Genomic DNA, 18,702 nt, shown 5'->3' with positions numbered 1-18,702 from the left:
GGTAGGTTAAGGAACTGAGAATTTGGGGACTGTTTATTACTACAGCATAACCTAGCCCTTCCTGACTGATAAGAGCATGTGAAACTCTAAAGAGTGCTATTATGAAGCTCCTGGAGACCACCCATTCCATGGCTTGTCTGCAGTGATTCAATATCATATTTCCCAATACTGAGCTGAAATCTAGATCCTAGTTACTTCCTCAGTTGGTCTCTGTTCTATCCCCCTGGGGTCATTGGAGTTCTGCTCTCTTATATATGCTGCATATTTGGTATAAGCATTAGATGACAAACTCAGAAGCTTGTACTCTACTGTAGGTTCCTCAGGAGGGAGTGGCCTGATTAGAGCTGCATTTTAAGGAGATCCATCCAGGAGAGTAATGTTGGGTGGAACACTGAGGGAAGAAACTCACAACTTTGCAAATATTAAATGACAGTTTCTTTCCCTCAGGATGATGTGAGGGTCTCTGGAGGATTTGGGGCAAATGTGCCTGACACAGAAACTACTAGGGCTTCAGTTTTCTTGGGATTCCAAGAAGCTCACCCCACAGTGGGAAGCAAAGCGTGTTGGATCTGGCCTCTTGCGGGAAGGAGGATTTCCCAGCAGGGGATTTTTCCATCCTTCAGCAGTTGTCTTCCTCCAAAATTTCCCATGTCCCCAACACTAGGCAACACCCCAAGGCTAAATCGAGACTGAGGCTGACAGTTCTCCCCTCAAGAGCCCTCTGAACTTAGAGAGGATTTCCTTTCATGAAAACGCCCTGTTCTCTGTTGTTCCATTTGGCATTATTTACTATATCTTTACAACACTAATCCATGGGGATCCACAGAGCAACAGGGATTTCTATAACCAGGTAACATTTTAAAAAAATGTATTCCCACATGATCATCTCAATAGACACAGAAAAAGCATCTGACAAAATTCAACATCCATTCATGATAAAAACTCTCACCAAAGTGAGTATAGAGGGAATATATCTCAACATAATAAAAGCTATTTATGATAAACCCACAGACAACATAATACTCAACAGTGAAAAGCTGAAAGCCTTCCTGCTAAATTCAGGAACAAGACAAGAATACCCACTCTCACCACTTCTATTCAACATAGTACTGGAAGTCCTAGCCACAGAAATCAGACAAGAAAAAGAAATAAAAGGTACCCAAATTAGAAAAGAGAGGTGAAACTGTCACTATTTGCAGATGACATGATATTCTCTCTACACAAAGTCTCCACACAAAAACTATTAGAATAAATGAATTCAGCAAGGTAGCAGGATATAAGATTAATATACAGAAATCTGCTGTATTTCTTTACACTAACAATGAAATATCAGAAAGAGAAAGTAAAAAAGCGACCCCGTCTAAAATCATGTCAAAAAAACAAACAAACAAACAAAACCAAAAAACCAAAAACAAAACTTAGGAATAAATTTAACCAAGGAGGTGAAAGACCTATATGCTGAAACCTATAAAACACTGATAAAGGAAACTGAAGATGATTCAAAGAAATGGAAAGATATCCAATGCTCTTGGATTGAAAGAATGAATACTGTTAAAATGGCCATACTACCCAAAGCAATCTACAGATTTAATGCAATCCCTATCAAAATACCTATGACATTTTTCACAGAACTAGAACAAATAATCCTAAAATTCATATGGAACCACAAAAGACCCAGAATTGTCAAAGCAATCCTGAGAAAAAAGAACAAAGCTGAAAGTATAACCCTTCCAGACTTCAGACTATACTACAAAGCTACAGTAGTCAAAACAGTGTGGTACTGGCACAAAAACAGACATATAGACCAATGGAACAGACTAGAGAGCCCAGAAATTAGAGCACCCAGAAATAAACCCACACACCTATAGTCAATTAATTTACAACAAAGAAGGCAAGAATATACAGTGGAGAAAAGACAGTCTCTTCAACAAGTGGTGTTGGGAAAGCTGGATAGCTATATGTAAACTCAATGAAATTAGAACACTCTCTCACACCATATACAAAAATAAACTCAAAATGGTTTAAAGGCCTATAGGTAAGACATGACACCACAAAACTCCCAGAAGAGAACATAGGCAAAACATTGTCTGACATAAATCATAGCAATGTTTTCTTAGGTCTCGCAAGGCAAAAGAAATAAAAGCAAAATTTAGCTTTTGCACAGCAAAAAAAAAAACCATCAACTAAATGAAACGACAATCTACAGAATGGGAGAAAATATTTGCAAACAATGCGACCAACAAGGGGTTAATATCCAAAATACATAAACAGCTCATACAACCAAATATCAAAAAAAAACCCAATCAAAAAATGGGCAAAAGACCTAAATAGACATTTCTCCAAAGAAGACACGTGCCAACAGGCACATGAAAAGATGCCACACATCGCTAATTATTAGAGAAATGCAATCAAAACCACAATGATGTATCACCTCACACAGTCAGAATGGCTATCATCAAAAAGTCTACAAAAAAAAAATGCTGGAGAGGGTGTGGAGAAAAGGGAACCCTCCTACACTGTTGGTGGGAATATAAATTGATACAATCACTATGGAGAACAGTATGGAGGTTCCTTAAAAAACTAAAAGTAGAGCTACCATATGATCCAGCAATCCCACTCCTTGGTATATATCCAGAGAAAACTCTAATTCGAAAAGATACATGCACCCCAATGTTCAAGCAGCACTATTTACAATTGCCAAGATAAGGAAGCTACCCAAGTGCCCATCAACAGACGAATGGTTTAAGAAGATGTGGTATATATACACAATGGAATATTACTCAGCCATTTGCAGCAACACGGATGGACCTAGAGAATATTATACAATACTTAGTGAAGTAAGTCAGACAAAGACAAATATATGATACCACTTATATGTGGAATCTAAAAAAATAATACAAATGAATCTATACACAAAATAGAAATAGACTCACACAGAAAACAAATTCATGGTCAACAAAGGGCAGGGGGGAGTAAATTAGGCATATGGGGTTAACAGACACAAACTATTACACTATACATAAAGTAGATAAGCAACAGGAATTTACTGTATAACACAGAGAACTATATTCAGTATCTTGCAATAACATAATGGAAAATCTAAAAAATAAATATATATAACTAAATCACTCTGTATACCTGAAACTAACACAATATTGTAAATCAACTATACTTCAATTTTAAAAAATGTATTCAAGTTTTGCCCTTCTTTTTGCCACTGGGGCCTCTGAGCTATGGAGTTAAAAGTAACAAATATCCCCCAAAGCCTGTGCCTGTAAAGAAACAACAGTGGGAACTTGTTTGGATGGGAGGGAGCAGGTCCTGAGGTAGACCTCAAGCTGCTCCTTTTTTAATGTGTTCCCAAGAGTGTGAGAACTCAGGGTTTCTGTGTGGCCTCTACCTAACCGCACAGTGGAGGGATCCACATGCCTCTGGGCCACCTGGTGTCCCCAGCCTCAGTGGGGAAGGCAGAGGCCACCCTCTTGGGAGGTGAGTCCCGTGAAACTTGGCTCTCGACAAGCAGACTCTACTGCTTCCCAGCCCCGTGACTTGAGGCAAATCCTTTAACCTTAAGTGAGGTTAAAGTGAGCCTATTTCCTCATCTGTAAAGAGGCTAATGATGGCTATCTCACTACCCCTCATGAGAATTTTGAGAATTTCCAAAGGAAAAAAATCATTTATTCAACAAATATTCGTCGATTGTCTACTACTATGCTAGGCACTGTTCCAAGTACTGACAAGCAGTAAATAAGACAAGACCCTCAGGGACAGGCAATACGTTTAAAAAATAACATAAATGCTAAGAAGAGAAATAAAGCAGGCTAAGGCGTGTATGTGTCCATGCACACATGTGCTATTTTATTTTTTTAATATTTATTTTATTTATTTATTTTGGCTGCACCGGGTCTTAGTTGCAGCACATAGGATCTTCCTTGTGGCATCTGGACTCTTAGTTGCAGCATGCAGACTTCTTAGTTGCGGCATGCATGTGGGATCTAGCAACCCAACCAGGGATGGAACCCAGGCCCCCTGCATTGGGAGCACGGAGTCTTAGCCACTGGACCACCAGGGAAGCCCCCCACATGTGCTATTTTAGATAGCGTTGTCAAGGAAGGTCTTTGAGGAAGTGACACTTGAACAGAGACCTGAATGACATTTAAAGCCATGGGGTAAGATCACTAGAGAGAGTGAAGATGACCAAGGCCTTGCCGGCCTAACATCTAAAGGGCATGAAATAGAAAAGGATTTGATAAAGGAGAGATTGGGATTGAACACCCTGAGAAAACTGTACAGAACTCTGGTCAACATGAGGCACCAGAACCAAAGCATTGCTGTGCTTTGTTCTGCTGTCTAGGCTGCCACTGCTTCTGAGAGCATGGCTGCTGTGCCCATTTAGGTCACTGAGCATCATGATGGGTCGGTAAGTTAGGGTCAGGAATAAAACCTCTAGTGACATCTCTGCAGCTCACAAACGCTTTTGTGTGAGTGGATGTGTGGGGTGGGTGAAGGGGACGTGAGGAAATACCGAGTTACAGCACAGGGACTACCCCTGTGAGAAGTGAGACAGCACATGCAGACGTAGGGTGGCCAGTTGACACATGGCCTGAACACCTGCTGTGAAGAAATTCACTGTGACAAACTAGACGTTCTCTGCCCTCAAGGAGCTTACATTTTATATAATACTTTTATTTACTGTCTGTCTCCCCTGAGTAAAATGTAAGCTCCTTGAGGGCAGAAACTCTGTATCACTGCTTTGTATTATGCCTAGAACTATGCCTGACCCACAGTAGGTGCTCAAATAAACACTTAATGAATGAATGATCACCATCATCATTATCTGGTATATTAGAACAGCTGAGACTATTGAATAGTCTCAGCTATAGAATCCATACTGTGAGATAGATCCTTGTGGAATAAAAAAAAAAAAAGCAAATAAAACCCAAGTATGTAGTCAACACTTGCTATGTATAGGACTGGGTGGTAGGCACTGCGAGGAGTCAGGAATCAGATAAAGACCCCACCCTCAAGTCTGGCAGGAGACAAAGATATCACTCCCAACGCACCACCCCCACCCCCGCAGAAAACCCCCCAATACAGGGAAAAAGTGCTCAGTGCCATAAAAGAGGGAAAGCCCGTGTGTAAATAAAAATGTGTGTGAATAAAAATGTGACCCTTAGCTAGTGGAATCAGCCAGTTATAACAGAAGGCAACAAAAACATCAGGAGCTACTGTTTACTTAGCATGACTGTCTGAAGGGAACAGCACTAAGCACTTTTCATGCGTTATTTCCTTTTATTCTCTCAACATCTCTTCAAAGCCTTACAACTCAGAATGTTGTTTCCAGGACCTAAGAACTGGTTAGAAACGCCAACTCCTGGGCATCATTCCATACCTACTGGATCAGAATTGGCACTTTAACAATTTCACCAGAGAATCCACATGTATCATATGTTTAAGAAGCACTGATTTAAAGTATGTGTCTTCATTTTACAGATAAAAAAACTAAGTGAGAGAACTTAGGTGACAAATGGCTTACCCCAAATCACTCTGCTAGACTGCAGCAGAGCCCCCTTTTGAAGCCAGACCTGATCCCAAAGTCTGGGTTTTTAACCATTAAGCCAAGCTTCACGGAAGAGCTGGCATCTGAGCTGGACTCTGAGATATGGGTAAAATTGGGGCATCCAGAGAATGCATGAAGGGGGACTGTGGGCAGAGGAAACAGTGTCAGCCAAGCCTCCAGGCAGGAAACTTCCAGCTGGGCTGAGGACACAGTAAGGAGAAGCTCCGTCTGGCCGAAGCTCTGAGAGCCTGAAGGGGTCAGGGAGAAAGATCAGCTGGATCAGTTCACGCAGTTTTTGTTAACTTGGGGGGCAGTGAGGAGCTGCCTCAAGACCCAGCACAGATGGCCCTACCCCATACTGACATGAGTCAGACAAAAGGGACACAAACGGCTTCTAGTTGGGGCTCTGCCTCTCTCACTGGGTAATCTTGAAGGCAGGGACTTAACAACTCTGCGTTCATGTCCCACCTTTGTATAATAAAAAAGAATGCACTTACTTCCTACCTAGGGGAGGCCACATCAGTATCAAAGTGGTGGGAATTTTGCTTTTAATAAAAAAGGGGCAGGAGGAAAAGTCAGGACAGTTCAGAACTCTATTTAATATTTTCAAGGGAAAAAAAAGATATTTTCCTCCCACATTATGAGACATACTAAACACCAGTGCAAATAACCATTATACAAACTGCATTTGTGGAGGAACTGTAATGGGTTAATGATTTTAGATTTTTCTTCAAATCAAAGTACATTTCCTAAAGTTTTGTGGATTTTAGTTTGAAAGTACACAGAGATTAAAAATACGGTGAACCATGAAAGAGCCCCATACACATACCTACACCTACACACACTATTGGAAAATGAAACAAAACTTAAAGCTTTGAAGATGACAAAAATCTCATCTGGGCTTTTTATCACTTCTTCAAATCTCAGTTCTCTTCAGCCTGAGAAATAAACACTGTTTCTTATTTTCCGCTCTGAAATTTGATGACACAGACCAGAATGCTGTGTTCTGATGCACGTATAGTGCTTTCTGATTGTGGCTGGGAGCTGTAAGGACCCTTTCTCCCTCCTTCAATGCACTGCCCATTCATTCTCACCTAGGAGAGTGCCCTGGGTCAGGAAACCCAAAACCTGGGTTTTAGTCCTGATTCTAATTCACTGGGTGACCTTGAGGGGGCAGGGAAAGGTGTGTTGAGGGCTTATTAAATACCAGGTGTTTTTTGTATGTCATCTCAATAAGCACTTCTAACAACCAGAGAGGTGGTAGTCTTATGCCCAATTCCAGGAATACATGGTTAACCCGTTTTTTATTTAGTTAGTAAGCAGCACAGCTGCTGTTCCTAGCCTGGACTGAGTCCAAAGCCCCTGCTCTTTCCACTACATCAGCCTGCCTCCTAGTTTCCTGCTTCCTAGATTCCTTTCTGAGGTTCTGGGGTTCCTAAGTTGTGACATGATAGTCAAGGACCTTCTATCCTCACCATTACACATAAACTCACAGATCATGAAATAAGAATGAATTTACTCCTGCAATTGTTACGCAGTAGAGTATCACACAGTGTCTGAGTTGGATGTGACACAGCAGTACTCTGTTAGGAAGCCTGGCCCAAAGATTTAGGACCTCAAGCCAGATTTTGGGAAAATCAAGGCACCTGTGCCCAGCAGCAGACCTGTGGCCAGCAGGGAGCTGTGCAGCAGCAATGAGGAATGAATACAGACCTTAAGCCGGCCCCAACCAATCCGAACCAACTACCCCAGATAGTCCCACCAGGCCAAGCGCTCGCTGGGTGTACAGGATTCTTTACTGTAACTGAGCTAACAACGTTTGTAGCTGCCGACCATCTGATGGCAAAGAGCGTGAGTTTTCTTTTCAGAACTGTAGCACTGGAAGGGCACTGGCAGCAACAGAAATCCACCCATGTGGGCACTGCCCCCAAGTTCTGAATGTCCGCTCTAGTGAGTCTTCTGACTGCAAGTGCAAATAAGGGAGAGCTTATCATAAGAGTATATGTGGTATTAAGGGTATAGGATTTTATGGAAATACAAGAATAGAACCATAGTAGGTCTGGGCTTCCCAGAGTCTAGAAAGGTCTGGATCAATGGCAGCCCCAAGGCCCTCAGCAGCCGGAGTCTGGGTCTTCGCTCATCGCATGATTCAGTCACTCTCCAAGGGTCTGCTCCATTCTCTTTTTGCCTGGAGGCTACACAAAATTTTCTCTACCTCATTGCTTCTGCTTCCTCCTAAGATCAGCTAGCCAGGACTCCTCAAAGGCTTGACTCTACCTCATGGCTTCTTTCTAAATACCACTTCAGCTTCGATTTCTATAGCTAAGTGTCCAACTGTAGTCCCCAGTTCAAATTTCTAAGAGAACATGCATCTTTCTTTCCACTAGGTCACATCAGAGGTCCCTGGTGAGACTATGAATTGGCTGTTCTTGGGTCTGATGTCCATCTCTGGTTCAGTAAGTTCTGACCAGGGGGCAGGGATAGAGCAAGATTTTATGGTAGAAACATGGATGTCTGGGGCTGCCCCTCTATGAACAGGAGTTGTGGATGTAGAAATTTCTCTTAGAAAAGGCTGGGGGAATAGCAAGCACCACGGCTGACATGTTGAAAACATCTCCACATACTAGAGAGCCCCACACCTCTGCTGCTGTGGACCACCAAGATGTCCTCAGCCAACAATGCTGAAGTGCCCAGTGGTTGGTGGGTGAAGGAGGTGGTTGTTTGACCGGCTTCCTCCTTCCCTGTCAGTGGGCTCATGAACAGGTAATGTCCTCCCCTTTTTTTTCTTGTACAGATTAACTGAGTTAATTCCAACTGCAACCTCTCTAACCCTCTTCTTTCTTTGTATCTCTCCTTCAGCCATTCCTCAGTGTAGGGATGGTTGGTACCTGTAACTTTTGTCTGCCTGGCACACCTTCCTTCTTTTGGTTTCTTAGAAGAACCCCACTCCCACTTCATTTAGTCCTGGTGGGGCTGTCATTCAGAGTGCCTCAGTCCTCCATCCACCAAGGATGGATACTTGACCCAAAGTAGGTGATCAGAATATCCCCTCCCCCTTGCCAGAGATGGGGACAACTCAGAAGAGTCTATCTGAGGAATGAAGCCAAATTAAGACAAGCAAGGTTGAGTGATTGAGAGAGACAGAGAGAGAACCCTAAAAATATTTTTTGAGCCCCTGGATCCAGCTATGCAGTTTTATAAGCCAATAGATTCTCTTTTTAAAGTTAAGAGTGCCTAAGCTGGTCACTTGCAACCAAGAGTCCTGACAAATATACACATAGTTTTCTCAAGGAAATTCTCTGCTCTCTCACTTTTTTCCTCCCTCATCTCATTTGTTCCATTTGTGGGTGCTTAAATGACTCTAATCAAAGCTGACACATTGTATTACAACAAGTCTACCACTAAGCATCAAAGGGAAAAGACAGTTCAGGTGGTCTAACGTCCCGGTACTGTCCAAAAGAAGAGTAGGGCTATTTATCACTTCCATAATTTATCAGCTTTGGTTAAGTTAAAAATTCAATGGTAACCATTAAAGAAGAGCTAGTGCATAATGTCCAAACTAGAAGGAAAAAAAGCAAATGATTAAAAATAGTGCCCCCCCACCTCAAAAAAAAAGGGAAAAAAGAGCTAAAATGAAATGAAGTTCTAGCAGGACAAACACACTGAAAGCATAAAATATGGAGACAAACTTAAACCTAAATACATCTGTGGTTATATTAAATGAATATGGGCTAAATATTCCAGTTAAGAGACAAAGGCTATAAAAAACCAAAACCCAATTATATGTTATTTATAAGAGACATATCCAAAACACATATATACAGAAAGGATGAAACTAAAAGGATGGAAAAAGATATACCCTGCATAGATTAACCAAAAAAGATGGTGTAGCTATACCGATATCAGATAAAATAGAGTTTAAGGCTAAAAAAATTCTTTTACTAGAAATAAAAAGGGCAACTTCATAATGATAAAAGGTTAGCACACTAGGAAGTATAACAACTTTGTATTTGTATGCACTTGATAATTGGGCTCAAAGATATAAAGCAAAAAATTAAAAAGGGGAAATAGACAAATTCATAATCACAGTTGTGTATTTTAACACATTTCTCTCTATAATAGCTAGAATAGGCAAAAAATCAGTAAGGATGAAGATTTGAATATAATTAATAAACCTGATCTACTGGCATTACATAGAACCATTACATAAAATCCAATCATTTTAGAATTCATATTATTTTCAAGCACACATGTAACACTTACAAAAACTCACCATAAACAGAACCCTAACAGAAATATCAACAAATTTAAAAGATTAAGATTATACAGAACAAGCTCACTGACTACAATCAATTAATAAAAGATAACTAGAAAATACTCATATGTTTGGAAATTAAGAAACACATTTCTAAGATACCTATGAGTCAAAGGGGAAATCACAATGGGAACTAGAAAATACTTAGAAATAAATGATTAAAGTACTACATATCAAAACTCGTGAGCTCTTGCTAAACGGTATTTGGAGAAAAATGTTTAACCTTAAATGGAAAGAATAAAAATAAAAAGTATAAAAATTAATGAACTAAGCATCCATTTCAAAAAGTTAGAAGAAAAACCAAAATACATACAAGGAAAGTAAATTTTTTTTTTTTAAAGAGCAGAACTTAAAGAAATAGAAAACAAACTTACTACGGAAAAAAACCTATGAAGACAAAAGTTGGTTCTTTGAAAGGAACCTCTACTGAAGCTCAAGAAGAAAAAAAAGAGAGAAAGCATAAAAATGAAGTCAGAATGAAAAGGGGATATTGCTACAGATGTTGCAGACATTAAAAGAATAATAAGGAAATATTATAAACAACTTTATATAAATTTTAAACCTTAAAAGAGACAAATTCCTAGAAAAATATTACTTACTAAACTAACTTAAGAAGAAATTGAAAAAATTGTCCTAGAACCATTAAAAAGGTTGAATCTATGGTTAAAAATAACATAAGAAAATAAACTTCCAGACCCAGGTGGCTTCATCACTGAGTTCTCTCCAACATTCAAGGGACAAAGGAGGGGAAACTAATATGGATGGTGGAGGTGGAAGAAGATGGGCATTAGTTTGATCTCTGGACTAACCGCAGCAGCAGGGATTGTAGTTTGTCCCACTAACCTTCCTCTTGTAGGTTTCCCCAGAAATTGTGACCAACCAGAATCCTGGAGAAGTTGTATCTGGATGGAGTGAATTTAACATAGAAGGGAATGTATCAGATGGACTATAGAGAAAACCATTGGTGTCCCACCCAGATCCTCTTTACTGGCTAGCACATCCATTCCCCAGATAGAAGTGTCAGCTGATAACAACACACAGAGGTCCCTTCTCCAGAAAACTGCCACCTTACCTAGTTCTCTTCCTCTCCTCTTCCCATCCTGCTTCCCTCATTCTCTTCCTGAGCACTTCTCCCAGTATACCATTTGAGCATGAGTCCCCACTTCAGGTCCTGCTTCTACAGAATAGGGTCTAAGATATCAACATTTAAGAGGATGAAAAGAGAGTCATGGAGTAACAGGTACTTTTAAAACATATAACCGACAAGGAACCACTAACCAAAATTTATAAAGAACTCCGATAAATCAATAAGAAAACTGAAAAACAAGGAAAAGACTTAATAGGCAGTTTACAAAACAGGCCATCTGATTAACCAACAAAAAAGTGCTCATCAGTAGTAACCAAGGAAAGAAAATTAAAACCACAGAGATATCATTATACACCCATGAGAATGGTTTAAAAAATTTAAACCAACAATACCAAGTCATTTGCAAGGATAAGAAACAACTAGAACTCTCATATATCGCTGGTAGGAAAGTAAATTGGTACAATCACTTAGAAAACCGTTTGGCATTATCTAGCAAAGCAATTCCACTTCAACATATATAAACTCGTTCACATACACAATAGAAAATGTCTAAGGATGTTCTTGGCTGCACTGTTCTTATGTTGCTTATAGTTTCTGAATACCAAGTATCTGTCACCTATAGGATGAATAACTACATTGTGACATTCATATAATAAAACACTGTTAGCGATAAAAATAAGTGCGGTCAACACATGCATTCAGCTCACAAACAAGTTGAGCAAAAGAAGCAAACACAAAACGCACACAGTATGATTCTACACGTATGAAGTTAAAAAACTAGTAAAAAAACTAGTATTGTTTGGGAATGCAAACATAGGTGACAAAACTACAAAGAAAAGCAAAGAAATGACTATCACAAAAGTCAAAATAGTGGTTTCTTCTGGGGAGGCGCTTATGATTTGGAAAGGGTACTGAGTACTGGCAATGTTCTATTTCTTGACATAGGCGGTAGTTACATGTGTATTTTCCTTAGAATTGTTAAACTATACATTTATGGGCTTTACTCACTTGCATTCTTGTTGTATCTCATATTTTTAAAAGTTTAAAACAAAGACAATGAAATAAACATACTGATTATTTTTTGGTTCTTAGGCAAGTTGAGGGAACTGAAAATCCTTCATTTTTAAATTAAAAACTTGCACCCCCAAATCCCTAACAGGATATATGTCAAGTAAATTTTCAATAATGCCTACTTCTCTTAGGACTATAGGTGGACAGAGTCTCTCGGGAACAGATATATGCTTTCCCAAGAGTCACCAGAGGATTCCTCTTACCTACGAAAAGTGAGGTGAGTAGGCACCCAAAGTCCTGGAGTAGATATCTTGGTTAAAGGTTAGCATTCCTGAGTATCCTCAGTAGGCAGAATCCTGGAGAGGAGTAGAAGCAATGTGCCAAAAAGCCTTGGGTTAGGGTTAGGCAGAGAAGGGATTCAGCCTCCAAACCCTGATAAAAGGTTTGAAAATAGGGAAATCTATTGGGTGATCTGGGGTGACCCTGACCAAGGCTGCTAGTAAGAAAGGGCCCTATGTGCCGCCCAAACAGGGGAGACTGGAGGAACCCAGCCTGGTGACAAGCTCCACACGTGGCCCAGAGTGCAGTGCTTTGGGAGAATGGCTAATCACATCAGCATAACCTGAAAAAGCTCTAAACTTGGAAGCCAAGCATGGGATCAAGCTGGCAGGAACGTGGTCCAATAAAGGCACTGAGCAGCAGTGACCACACATCCTTAGACCATGCAGGGCAGCTCTTCAACTGTGATATGATACAGCTGTGTCAGAAATAACAATGTGGGTGGACGGCTCAGACTCTGCAGTTCTCTCCCCTCTGGAGAGTGGAAGTAAGACTGACTTCTTTGGAGTGTTTGAGCCCCCGTGGGGCTTGGAAGTGGGAGACATCGGAATTCTCACTAAAAAGGGCATTAAGGGACTTGGGAGGTTATTTGGAAAAATAAAGAAATATGTGACTGCTCAGATCCCAACTGGTGAAATGAGACACACAGGTTAAACATCCAAAATGAAACAGACAAAATCTTAACCAAATGTCTCTGCTTATCTACCTTCATGTACACAAAATCATGTGTATGAGTAGGAAACTAATACATCACTAAGCTAACAGAAAGAGTAAAGAGAGAAATAAGGAAACATCTCAGACAAAGCCCATGATAGGTGACTTAAGAGAAGGTTCATTCATTAAGGCAAACTGAAAGAACAAAATGCTTCTTGTACTGTCTATTATCACTATGTGACTGACATACGTAAAAGGAATTTGTTTCTTTTACATCTTCCCTGAAAAGCTTCTCAGTATGTGATGTCTTCTTGGTTGCCCAGGACAGGATCCTTCCCACCTCTGAAAGCTCTTGCTGGCTTGCAATCTACATCTTTATCAGAGCCCCACTGATTTGCCCCTTGCATGTGGTAATGCCTTTGGATTATCCCTCCAAAGGTTCTGAGATACCTAAACCAGGGTCTATACGTGTTTTTATCTCTGTTTCTACTTATTCCCACTCCTCTTGGCCCTGCCACTGATGCACGATTGTTAAAGGAAACAGGCGGGGAGGGAGGAAACAACAGTATGACTGCACTGTAACTGAAAAAAAAACAAGAGAACCACCACCAGAAAACAAACCCATATGGAACTGCGGACTTCTTGACCATGTATTACTTAACAGCTACTTGTGCTATCATAAAAATACAATTCATCTGATAACCATGGAAACCAAAATGAAGGCACTGTGGTGAGGGTGGCTCTTTTCAGAAATCTAAAAACAGTAAGAGGCCTGAAATCAGAAAAAGAAATCCAAGTGCTGCAGGCCAGAGGAAATCCTTTACTAAAAGCCCTGACAAAGCAGCATTTTCTCCAGTCTCTAAAATCTCACCAGGCTTCAACAAGGGCCCTGGGACTGCTGTGACTGATCATGAAACAATTCAGGCCTCTCTGTGTGCTTCTCCGTCCCTTGGGGCCAGCTGCTATGAAGAAGGCTCACTGGGAGCTGGAACTTATTATTTTAAATTGTACCAAAAACCAGCAGAGGAATGTGTGTGTGTGTATTTCCTCTCCAGCTCCGAGCAGGTATACAAGCACAAAGTGCTCCATAAATACCTGTTGAATAAATGAAGAATCAGGCTAGAACTCACGGAAAGCACAGCGTCTGGTAAACAGTGTGTGTTCTTTCCACCACCCAGTGCCAACATTCTGTTGGGTCCTGAGAAAATCAAAGTCCTATCCTCAATTCTGGGTCCAGTTTCTCCATTTGCCTAAGGAGACAGCTGGATTAGATGGTTTCTCAGGCATCTTCCACCTCTGACAGTCAATCACTGTATTGTGCTTTTTTTGGTGGCAGCACATGCCTGGCACTTTTCTTTCCCCTCAGAGGGAATCTGATACCCGTCTGCTCCAGTAATGTTCCCATCCTGCCTGACTCATTTGGTAGAAACAACGGGTTCACAGGCCAGTTGTAAATGAGAAGGCAAAGGGGGCCCAGACAGAAAAAAGGGGAAAGGGTTCCACTTGGCCCCTTTCTTAGGAAATCAAAACAGCACTCTTTTTAGGACTAAATATACAGAAACGGATGTGTGATTATTCTAAACATCCCTCACGTGAATGTCTCTCTAGCTTATTAATTTAATACTTGTACTAATAGCACTAATTACTGAGCATTTCTCTGCCGGACACTGTGCTAAGTCCTATTACACTCAATCCTCACAACAATCTCATGAGCTGTTAAGGTTATTATCTTCTTTTAACAGATGAGGGTTCTATCTGGCTCGAGAACGCACAGTAAGTGGCAAAACTAGGATCTGAACCCAGGTGTAACTGACTCCTGAGTTCTGGCTCTTCAAATGGCTTTTCCATCTGTTCTTCACTGTAGTCCTGTGAACAAGGGAGGTCAGGGGTTATCACCTTTACTTTAAAAATGGAGAAACCGAGTCTCGGGAGAGGATTGCGATTTGCACAAAATACAGAAGACACTTAAAAGGTGCCCGGCCTCAGACACTCGCTCCTGCGTTCCTAGGTGAGGGTTCTTCCCATCTCGAGTCTGCTTCTTCCTCTTCCACTTCACTAACACACTCGCGAAACCTCAAGGCTGAAGGCAACCGCAGAATCCACCTTCCCGGCCCGATCGTTTCACAGGAGGGGAAACCAAGGCACAGCTGTTCTCCGGCGCAGCTGAGCCTCCAGGTGCCAGCAGAGTGCGGGAGCGCGGGGCCCAGGGCGGCCTGAGGGCACCCTTCCCGGTCCCGCCGGGGCCAGGTGCTCAGCCTCCGGCAGGACCAAGCCGGGCCTCCTCGGCCGCGCGCCTCGCAAAGCGCCCCAGGTCCCCGGGAGGCAGCCCCGGGCCGCTCCCCGCTCCGGGGCCTGGGCATCCCGGGGACGCGGGCAGAACCACTTTGCCCGCTGCCTCCGCGGGCTGTCCCCCCTTACCTCGCCAGGAGCTGTCCGGGACACTCGCCCACAGAAGTGCCGGCCGCGGGCGTCGGGGCCGCAGCAAAAACGGCGGCGCGCGGCCACGGGCTGCCGGTCACGCCTTGAGCCCCGCCCGGGGGCGGTATTTGCTGGGCCGGTATTTGCTGGGCCGCTGCGGGGCGGCGCTGTCACGTGACGCGCAGGGCGGGGGATGCCGGGAGCGGCGGTCGCGCGGCAGGGCTGGCCTTCCGGACCACCGCCGCGGAAAGGAGCCCTGCGGAGTCTGCGCCGCGAGGGTCGGGAAGGGAGACGCTAGGAGGGGCGGATGAGTCTAAAGATGCTGCGAAGTCGAGTTTGCGGAAGGACAATTAAGGCTTGTACTGCGTGGCCCCACAGGGGCAGAAATAGAATCACTGGGTGGAAATTGCAGGGAGGCAGCTGGGGTCGATATAAAGAAGATACTTCCAATCACCAGTTATCTATCAGTGTAATGGGATGTTCCAGGAGGTAGTGAGCAGCTTTATAGGTGTGCACATAGGGACTGGGTTCATGCATTCAACAAACTGACCGCTGGCTATGGTCCAAACAATATGCTAGGAGTATATATTAAATAATTTTATGTATAGCACAATACCTGCCACATAGTAAATGTTATCTAAGTGTTGTTGTTGCTGCTGTTATTATTATGGGCACAGAGGTGAACAAAGCTGATATGGTTTCTGTCTTCAATTTTTGATTGAAGGTAGACGTTAATCAGATAGCACTTAAATAAATATGTATTTTAATTTGTGGTAAGTGCATTGAAGGAACCCAGATTTAAAACTAGGGGGCAAGGGAGGGTGGTCAGGGAAGACCTTTCAGAGAAAGGAGTTAGCCAGCTGGAAGAGAGGCAGGGAAAGCCTGTGTGAAAGCTCTTGGGTGGGGTGGGGCAGAGGAGAGAAGATTGCTCTTTGGGTAAATGGAAGATGTCCAGTTTGTCTGAAGCTTATTGTGTTGACAGAGAACAGTGTAAGTGAAATTAAAGGCAGGTAGGGACCAGATCATGCAACATTTAGGTCACAATAAGGATTTTTAAATTTTATATAAAAGGAAGCCATTGAAAGGGTGGAGGGTGTAAGTGATTTGACACCTTTTTTTTTCTTTTTAAAGTATGATATTTCGAAAAAAAAATTGGAAAAAAAAAGTATGCCAGCTACTATGTGGAGAATAGACAGAAGAAAGAGTGGAAGCAAGTAGATTGGTTAAGACTTGGACTGGAGTAATGGTAGTGAAGATGGAGAGAAATAGATTTGAGATTTTTTTCGAGGTAGTCAACCTGGCTTGATGTGGGAAATTAGGGGGATTCCCCAGTGTTCTAGCTTAACCTGACTGGGCCCATGAAAGTGCTATTTAGTGAACTATTGTAAGGGGAACATATTGGGGAGGAGGGTGGAAGATCAAGAACTCAATGTTTGACTTGTTAAATTTTAAATGCCTGTGTGCCATCCAAATGAAGAGATCAAAACGCATTTGGATACAGACCTCTGGATTTTAGAAGAGAATGTAAGCCTCAGAAATCTAACTTAAGACTGCTGTGAAAAAGAAATCATTGCACCAGATTGAGGTTTGTAATAGCTGATCTCTGTGATCCCATTGACCGATCTCAGCCCTTAGTTCTACAGAATGTATTCTATAAAAATATATTACATTTATTATTACCACATGATGAATTTAGTATTATTACTAAACTCAGGTGAGGCCCAAGTTACTATGCAGCTTCTCTTTTATATATGGAAAAAAACACAAAGAAACACACACCCTAAGGCCAACAATTTATTTTAAGCAAAGACAAAGCTGTACACACAGTAGCTAGATACAAATAGTAGACCACTCTGACTTAGGTCAGATCAGATCAGATCAGAACAGGGGAGGTTCACGCTACAATGAGCATGATGATTTATCTCATTATGTATGACTGGCAAAGCTATAACATGTTTAATCCTTTGAAGAGTGTCCCATTGTATGAAACTGGTAGTCCAGATGTCTCAAAAAGCAATCAAAAGCCCGAGTTTCCAGATTTGTGTCAGCCAACGTTATTGTTTTGGCATTTCTATAAAACAGCTAAGCCTTTCAAGGGAGTACAACAGCCGCTTTCTATAAGGGCATGCTGTCTGTCTTTCTCATTAGTGGTGCAAACATCACTTGTCACATAGAAAATTTGTTTTTAAATATAAATACTTAACTATAAGAACGTCATTTGTAAACCACAGTTGAGTCCCCTCTTCTTTCTTCCCTCATCTCACCTGTGCTTGCCTCTATCCTACCACTTGACGTCTACTGATTTCTCTCCTCCATTAGACTGGAGAGGACCTGCTCATATTTGCATTCTGATACATAGTTGGTATTTATTATAAAATGAGTAAGTACACATACAGCATCTCCTCAGCCATGTGAACTTTACTTACCTTGTTTTATGGAAAAGGGAGGCTCAGAGTGATTTGCCCAGGGTCAACATAGTAGACATGTGTCATTCCTTTTTGGCTGCCCAGTACCTGAACTCCCTTCCCACATTTGGGAATTCCCCATCTTATGAGAGCTTGTTGGGAATCAGAGCATGCCTTTCACTACAGAAGCTGAAATTCAGATTTTTTTTTCTCTACTTCTCCACGTGACCCTGACACTACAAATTAAATATTCCTCGGACTTTGAATTGGGAGCCAGAGACACAGCAAAGTTGTATCTTGGAGTAATTCTCTTTGGTGACCATGGCAAATGCAGCAAGATGAAGTTCTTTGAGCAATACTGGCTGCTATCATAGTCCAGGGAACTGTGGCCTTGGTAATAAGTAGTGGCATCTAATCTTCAGCAGAGATGGTGTCCTCACTGTACCAGTTGTATGGAATGACCAGGTGACAAAGGGTGATATTCCAGTTGCCTAGTCTCCAGGCCTCCTGGTGATGCTAAACTACCTATAATCCTTTTAATGAATTACTTTTCTCCTTAAATCTACTAAAACTGGATTTTGGTGTTTACAAGTTAAAAATCTGACTCATATAGTCACATAACTAATAGCAGAGCTGAGGACTTTGAACTAATTCTAGTGTTCCTTCCTAACATAAATCTGTATTCTCCAACAACCCACATTTTCTACATTTCATATCGATGTCTCTAAATCACCCTTTGTTCACCAAATCTATCTTTTAATGTCAGCTGATTAATGAATATTTCAAGCAATTGTATGGTGAGGCAGCTGCCAGTGGAACATTCAGTTTCAGATGCAGCATTATCAATGTACAGTTGTTTATGTAATATTGAATTTTTTTTTGTATTTTTGTCCGTTATAGGCAGAAAATGGAA

At 41.7% G+C, this 18,702-nt stretch overlaps 1 protein-coding gene across 5 annotated transcripts in view; it reads right to left on the bottom strand.

Annotated features, from left to right (window-relative positions):
* Window positions 1–15,481, bottom strand: part of FBXO10 (F-box protein 10) — a 64,357-nt gene extending 48,876 nt beyond the window's left edge. For 4 of the 5 annotated variants that reach the window (XM_061200220.1, XM_061200224.1, XM_061200222.1 and 1 more), the window contains exon 1: window positions 15,385–15,481. The gene's annotated coding sequence lies outside the window, so the exon portion shown is untranslated. Of the gene's footprint in view, window positions 1–12,236; window positions 12,275–15,384 lie in introns of those variants that run through there. The other variant, XM_061200221.1, reaches the window with a different exon arrangement.
* Window positions 15,482–18,702: the final 3,221 nt, after the last annotated feature.

This window comes from Eubalaena glacialis, chromosome 9, assembly GCF_028564815.1.
Source record: "Eubalaena glacialis isolate mEubGla1 chromosome 9, mEubGla1.1.hap2.+ XY, whole genome shotgun sequence".
Taxonomy (NCBI): domain Eukaryota; kingdom Metazoa; phylum Chordata; class Mammalia; order Artiodactyla; family Balaenidae; genus Eubalaena; species Eubalaena glacialis.
This window is presented reverse-complemented; position numbering and strand designations above follow the sequence as displayed.